General features: G+C 41.6%; 1 long non-coding RNA gene across 1 annotated transcript; it reads right to left on the bottom strand.

Annotated features, from left to right (window-relative positions):
* Nucleotides 1-3,824: 3,824 nt before the first annotated feature.
* Nucleotides 3,825-4,393, bottom strand: LOC121003369. Its single transcript, XR_005779470.1, has 3 exons — nt 4,347-4,393; nt 4,173-4,209; nt 3,825-3,892 (listed from the first exon to the last, which is right to left on the bottom strand). It is a non-coding gene; the product is annotated as an uncharacterized LOC121003369 (long non-coding RNA).
* Nucleotides 4,394-7,626: the final 3,233 nt, after the last annotated feature.

Here is a 7,626-nt window from a genome sequence, read left to right on the forward strand (position 1 = left end):
GTGCAATGCGTGAGGTGAACGCATTGCACCCGCACTGAATCCGGACCCATTTATTTCTATGGGGCTGTGAACATGAGCGGTGATTTTCACGCATCACTTGTGCATTGCGTGAAAATCGCAGCATGTTCTGTATTGTGCGTTTTTCACGCAACGCAGGCCCTATAGAAGTGAATGGGGCTGCGTGAAAATCGCAAGCATCCGAAGCAAGGTTGCTAGGATGGAGACCCGATCATTATTATTTTCCCTTATAACATGGTTATAAGGGAAAATAATAGCATTCTTAATACAGAATGCATAGTACAATAGGGCTGGAGGGGTTAAAGAAAAAATAAATAAAATTTAACTCACCTTAATCCACTTGTTAGTGCAGCCCGGCTTCTCTTCTGTCTTCATCTTTGCTGTGCAGTAGGAAAAGGACCTGTGGTGACGTAACTGCGCTCATCACATGGTCCGTCACATGAACCCTCACCATGGTAAAAAAAAGATCATGTGATGGACCATGTGATGAGCGCAGTGACGTCATCAAAGGTCCTATTCCTCAAAGAAGAAGACAGAAGAGAAGCCGGGCTGCGCGAACAAGTGGATTAAGGTGAGTTAAATAATTATTATTTTTTTTACCCCTCCAGCCCTATTGTACTATGCATTCTGTATTCAAAATGCTATTATTTTCCCTTATAACCATGTTATAAGGGAAAATAATACAATCTACACAACACGAATCCCAAATCCGAACTTCTGTGAAGAAGTTCGGGTCTGGGTACCAAACATGCCGATTTTTCTCACGCGCGTGCAAAATGCATTACAATGTTTTGCACTCGCGCTGAAAAATCAAGCATGTTCCCGCAACGCACCCGCACCTTTTCCAGCAACGCCCGTGTGAAACCAGCCTAAATTTACTTTGCAATCTTCTGAAATAACCACAGGCGTACAATTCTGTTCTCATTAACTCTTTCAGCAGTTTCCAGCTGAGGGGTGCAGATTTTAGATCTGGATGGCCAGTCTGTCTCAAAGTGTGGTGGGTGCTGGAGGCAACTAACCCTTTTCACAAGCAGTAAAGTCTTATTGTCATAAATGTGCGGTACTTTAGGCCTCTTTCATATGAGCGATACAGAATGTGTCAGGATTTGTTCAGAGAAAAACTGATCTCTAAGAAACATCAATGAAAAATGCATTGTGTCCAGATGACTTCCATTTTTCACACAAGCCCCATTACCTCCTATAGGGGCTGGGCTGCGTGAAAAATGCGCAATATAGAACATGATGAGATTTTTCCTGAACGCAAAGATGATGTGTAAAAAACTATGCTCATGTACACAGGCCCATTAAAATAAATGGGTCAGGACACTGTCTGGATGCTATGTGTTCACGACATACATCGTATCCAGACAGAAAACTCACTTCTGTGAAATTAGCCTTGTTGTCTGAGTCTAATGCATGGTTTTGATAGTTCTAAACCTTCTCTGAATGTCTGTTCTTGTTCCCTCAGGGTAGTCTCTTAATTAAGTTGCTATTTTCAGTCTCAGGATTGGTGTTTCCTGGATGAGACTTCACCTTGAGCTTACTTGGCAGGAGCTCACTAGGGATGAGCGAATTGACTTCGGATGAAACATCCAAAGTCGATTCGCATAAAACTTTGTTTGAATACTGTACGGAGCAAGCGCTCCCTAGAGCTCACGCATGCAGGTCTTGACTCTAGCTTTGCTAAAACTCCTTCTAGAAAGGGGGTGGGACCAGCCCATCATCCTGGAAACTAGGCTAACACTGCCAGTGTTAACTGTTCGTTGTCCATACACAACCATTTGGGATATACAGTGCATAAAGAGTCAAGTTTTTTTTTGCATTAAATCACAACATTTAACTCTTGATCACCACGCCATATTCAGCCAGCTTCTGTTTGCAGGACATATTGGGGCAGGATAGTACATAAGAACTGTATGCACCTCGTTTGGAGTCTTTAATGGTTCTGTACACAACAGAATACACAACAGTATAGCTGTGTGAATGAGGCCTAATATGTATTTTCAGTTTCAACAAGGGTGATCCTTTGCTCGCCCAATGATAAGTTGCCGCCAAAGGCGTTGGCTCCATCCTCTCTCTATTGAAATAAACATGCACACTTGCCCAGGGTAAACATGCATGTTTACGGGGAAATAAATATTGGATGAATAAGCATTGGGCTGACATCGATCTCATATGTACAGTACTTTACATCTAACAGAGAACACCTGAATAGAAAACAGATGTGTCTGCAGAATACAGCTTTTATATTGAAGCTTTTGAGAAAACAATGGCCCAAATTTACTAATGTAAATCTGTTTAAAAATTGGTACAAACTGGTGCATCCTAAGGTTTCTACACTGTTTTCTGACATGCTTAACAACGGGGCAGGGCTTAACAGAAATGGGGCAGAGCTTAATGGAGAAGTGAGCAGGGCCTAAGATGCACAATTTTGTGCCAAAATTGCAGCACAATTCTGGTGTCAAAATCAGTCTCAAAGTAAGCCAACCAATAGTTGGTACAGAGTCTATTCCTGCACCACATTTATCATCCAGCCTGAGCCCCTGTAATCTGGTGCAGGTCCAGACAGCCTAGGTTTACACCATCTATAGGATCTGTAAATCTGGGTCAATGTGTCCAAAAACAAAGCTGTATCACTGCAATCTACTAGGCGCAGGGTTGTTTGTATGTAAGTAGTTTACATTCACACCAGTATAAAACAAACATAAAAATACATACATATTTAAACCCACAGTGTGGCTAAAAGTTTAGAGCGTTTGTCTGGGCTTTTTTTTTAAGTAGTCTGTCACCTTTCTCTATCCCCGGGCTGCTCGGGATGATGTATGGGGTGAGACATGGCTGGTGTTTATATATAGGCTGCTAGCGTCCTGTTTCTGATTTGCAGACCCTCAGGCAGTGTATAAAGATTTCCTCATATCCTCCTCCTCCTTTTTAGGATGGTGTGGAAAGGGTGCCTGAAGGGGCTGATAGGGAGAGAAGAGATCACTTCTAAGATAAACCTCTTACTTTAATTTTTTGCTATGCACATACTGTATAAATGCTACTTATTTTGTCCATTAAAGGTTTTGTCTATTGCTTTCTAGTTTGAACTACAATATAGGGTTATCTCAAATAAATCAAGTCCCTTGTTTGTTCTGTGTAGATTCAGCCTTATCTGCAGAGTACAAACTTTTACTGTGTTATCTTTAAAGGAGCCCTGCCTCTGTATTGTTTCTGCATGAGACCGCCGGTAATAGCTGAGTGCTGTACTCAGGTATTTTCGGCAGTCCCATAGAGAATGACTGGAGCGGTAGGGCACATGCATACTCCATATAACCTCTCCCTATATCTCCTCCTATTACTCCATATAACCTCTCCCTATATCTCCTCCTATTACTCCATATAACCTCTCCCTATATATCCTCCTGTTACTCCATATAACCTCTCCCTATATCTCCTCCTATTACTCTATATAACCTCTCCCTATATATCCTCCTTTTACTCCATATAACCTCTCCCTATATCTCCTCATATTACTCCATATAACCTCTCTCTATATCTCTTCCTATTACTCTATATAACCTCTCCCTATATATCCTCCTTTTACTCCATATAACCTCTCCCTATATCTCCTCATATTACTCTATATAACCTCTCCCTATATCTCCTCCTATTACTCTATATAACCTCTCTCTATATCTCCTCCTATTACTCCATATAACCTCTCCCTATATCTCCTCCTATTACTCCATATAACCTCTCTCTATATATCCTCCTATTACTCCCTATAACCTCTCCCTATATCTCCTCATATTACTCCATATAACCTCTCCCTATATCTCCTCCTATTACTCTATATAACCTCTCTATATCTCCTCCTATTACTCCATATAACCTCTCGCTATATCTCCTCCTATTACTCCATATAACCTCTCGCTATATCTCCTCCTATTACTCCATATAACCTCTCCCTATATCTCCTCCTATTACTCCATATAACCTCTCTCTATATCTCCTCCTATTACTCCATATAACGTCTCCCTATATCTCCTCCTCTTACTCTATATAACCTCTCTCTATATCTCCTCCTATTACTCCATATAACCTCTCCCTATATCTCCTCCTATTACTCCATATAACCTCTCTCTATATATCCTCCTATTACTCCCTATAACCTCTCCCTATATCTCCTCCTATTACTCCATATAACCTCTTCCTATATCTCCTTCTATTACTCCCTGTAACATCTCCCTATATCTCCTCCGATTACTCCATATAACCTATCCCTATATCTCCTCCTATTACTCCATAAACCTCTCTCTATATCTCCTCCTATTACTCTATATAACCTCTCCCTATATCTCCTTCTATTACTCCATATAACATCTCTTGATATCTCCTCCTATTACTCCATATAACCTCTCACTATATCTCCTCCTATTACTCCATATAACCTCTCTCTATATCTCCTCATATTATTCCATATTACCCTTTCCCTTTATCTCCTACTATTACTCCATATAACCTCTCCCCATTTCTTCTCCTTATACGCAATATAACATTTAACAAATATCATCCATACCCTATGAACATTTCCGCGTGTATATTGATATGCAGTTTGGATTTTAAATCTACAATATGTGAATTCTTTTTGTGAATTTTCTCCTCGGATTTCACACTTTGTAACAAAAATCCGCAAGATTTAACTACATAATTGTGTCAAAATGCATGAGATTCCTTATTACGTGCTATTTAGACAAACCCTTAAAATGGCAATACTGTATGTGGCTATTAAGACCCAGAGGAACGTTTAACCCATCTGCCACTGGGCTATGTTAAATAGATGCTCTATAACTAGACAAAGTACGGTGAACTCGGTGGCATCACTCGGTGCTCGTTGGCAGCAGCCAGATTACACTGGCTGATGCAAACTGAATGCAAGAGGAACGATTGCTACTGCAGTCATTTCTTCCTCATACAGTTCCATTGATTACCAGCAGCACATCCCTGATTACACAGAGAGATGTGCTGCCATTATTTGGCAACCTGATGAAAGATGCCCATCGGGTGATGAGTGTTTGCTTATTGATTGTCTGCTCGATTATATGAGCCAATTATTGTGAAGGAGGATTCCTATGAATGCTTGTACTTGATAATCTACCGACAGTCATGCGGTCTAATAGGCCCTTAAATCCCACAGAGCCATGTGCCCCCTTTATCGTCATGTCTAGAGACTATGCTCTGCAATGACAGAAGTTCCTTTGACACAGGGAAATATCACTGCAGACATAGTTGTACAGTGTAGCCACGGCAGGTTCACAATAGTAGTAGATGAAAAATGGAAGATGAACTAAACTCAATTAAAATCTATGCATTTGAGGAACCTGCCCCCAAGTGTATTTGGTCACATGTAACCACATTCAGACATCATTGTACGTCTTGTGGGGCTAGACACATCGGGACTGAACTGATTGAATTTTGATGGGAATGCTCAAGCAGTCAACCCCACTTCAATCAGAATGTGTTTTGCTGGAAAAGCCTGCAATGTGGGCATGGTGCCAAACCATCAAATGATAAGTCTGGAGCAGCATGGCTCATCACATGGGTGGCCAAATATTTGGTAATTTGTGAACGGATCAAACAAGCGGATATGCCTGTGTGTGGCCAGCATCGGCTTCCACGAAGTCTGGTAAGTAGAGCTTGGCTGGTGCACAATACTGAAGTGCAAGACGTTCAGCAGCCTGGCTCTTTGTCAGTGACCGACATGCTGCCAATCATTGCTTCTTCATATAGAACAGCTGCTTTTTGCACATAATAAAAGTGAGATAATATGCCTAGTAAAAGAGTGATGGCATCAGGACACGGAGCTACTCTTGAAGACGCCGCTTCTTTCATTTTTTGTTAGGTTTTCATTCTACCCCCTAACTAGTTTTTGTTTTCAATTTCTGGTTTTCTTGCTTTCCTGTGCTATATCTCCCTGCCCCCTCTGTCTCCTCTCCCTCCTTCCTGTAACTCTAGCTTGTCTCAGAGGCTGAGGTAAGAATGAGGGCGCTTTCTACAGTGAGGCCCCTGTGACTTCAGGAGGTAATTGAAACCATAGGGTTGGGTGCAAGGGGGGGAAGGTGTGTAGTAACTCCAAAAATCAAAGACAATTTTCGAATGGAGATGCAGGCCTGTAGCCTGATTTACTACTCCAGGAGGCAGGGGGATAGAGATATATACACCTGTTGGTTGACTGCTCCCATGGGGCCCTAAACGTTAATGCTGGAGGGAGACCTTGTTTCCATACTTTCCGTCTTTACATTTACATTATGCCTGTCAGTTTCCTATTTGCTATTATTGACGACTCCATTCATTTTTTCCTTTTATCTTTATTTATGGAGGTACAAGAGGCATGCTTCATAAAAGTAAGGAGATGTGAGGGCCCCAATTTGTTATTAAGTATACCATGAATATTAGATGTGCGGAACAAAAAAAATCTTAATTTTTCTTTCCTATTTTTATGCATGGGTACCTTATGTTAGTAAGAATTTTAGCTCATGGTTGCCATTTTATTTGCATGTTTTGGCCTTATTTGAATGTTTAGATTTTTTTTTTTTTATGGACGGTGCCACACAGTGGCCCAGATTTAGGACTCATGCACACCAACGTATTTTTGGTCCGTATCCAATCCGCATTTTTTGCAGGTTGGATGCATTCGACCATTCATTTCAATGGGGCAGGTAGGAACCATTCATTTCAATGGGTCCGCAAAAGATGCAGACAGCACAACCAGTTCTATAGAGGGCAGGACGTTCGAATCCACAAAATGCAGAACACACCTGGCCGTATCCATGTTTTGTGGATCCACAATTAGCGAACCGGAAAAATGGCAACGGCCGTGCGCATGAGCCCTTATAAATATGTCTTTCACCTAAAATTTGTCTACAAAGTGGGTCAGATTGATACAATTTGGTGCAATTAGTGTTCTTACAATTTTTCCAGACTCGCTCATAAAGGGGGTAGGGCTAAAGTGGAAGAGGTATTTCTTCATGGAAAAGGGGTATGGCCATTTTATGCCACAAGTTTTGCATAAAATTCTGTCTCAAAGCCCACCAACAGTTGGTACAGAATCAGGGAAAGTGTCTATCCCTGGACCTGATTTGTCATCCAGTCTAAGCTTCTGTGATAAAGTGGTGCTAGTAGAAGACTGAGAACTTAAAGTGGCCCTGGGAAACAAACTAAAAGTGGCCCCATTTTGTAGTTGGGTCCAAATTGACAGAAGGCAGGGCCAACACAAGGGCCAGCAATACCATATATTGTGGCACATTATATCACAAATACCACAGTCCATCACAAAATACTTCCCTAGTAGCAAAAAATACCTTCCCAAAAACGGCCTCTTTGGTGGCCAGCATCAGCCCGCCATTTTCGGTTCTCTTACTCCAGTTACCTCAGAATAACAATACAGTTGAATTCAGGAGTAAGGAAGGAAGCGTCAGATTATTAGTTACCCTGCCAACTGCCATGAGGAGGGCTCAGGCAGCCCCCTGGGGAAGTTTCCCTGTAGGGTCTATGGCCAGTCCACCCCTGATCGGTGCAGTTCCAAACATCCTGTCTAAGTTTATACCATCTACAGGATTAGTAAAT

Source organism: Bufo bufo, chromosome 6 (genome assembly GCF_905171765.1).
Source record: "Bufo bufo chromosome 6, aBufBuf1.1, whole genome shotgun sequence".
Taxonomy (NCBI): domain Eukaryota; kingdom Metazoa; phylum Chordata; class Amphibia; order Anura; family Bufonidae; genus Bufo; species Bufo bufo.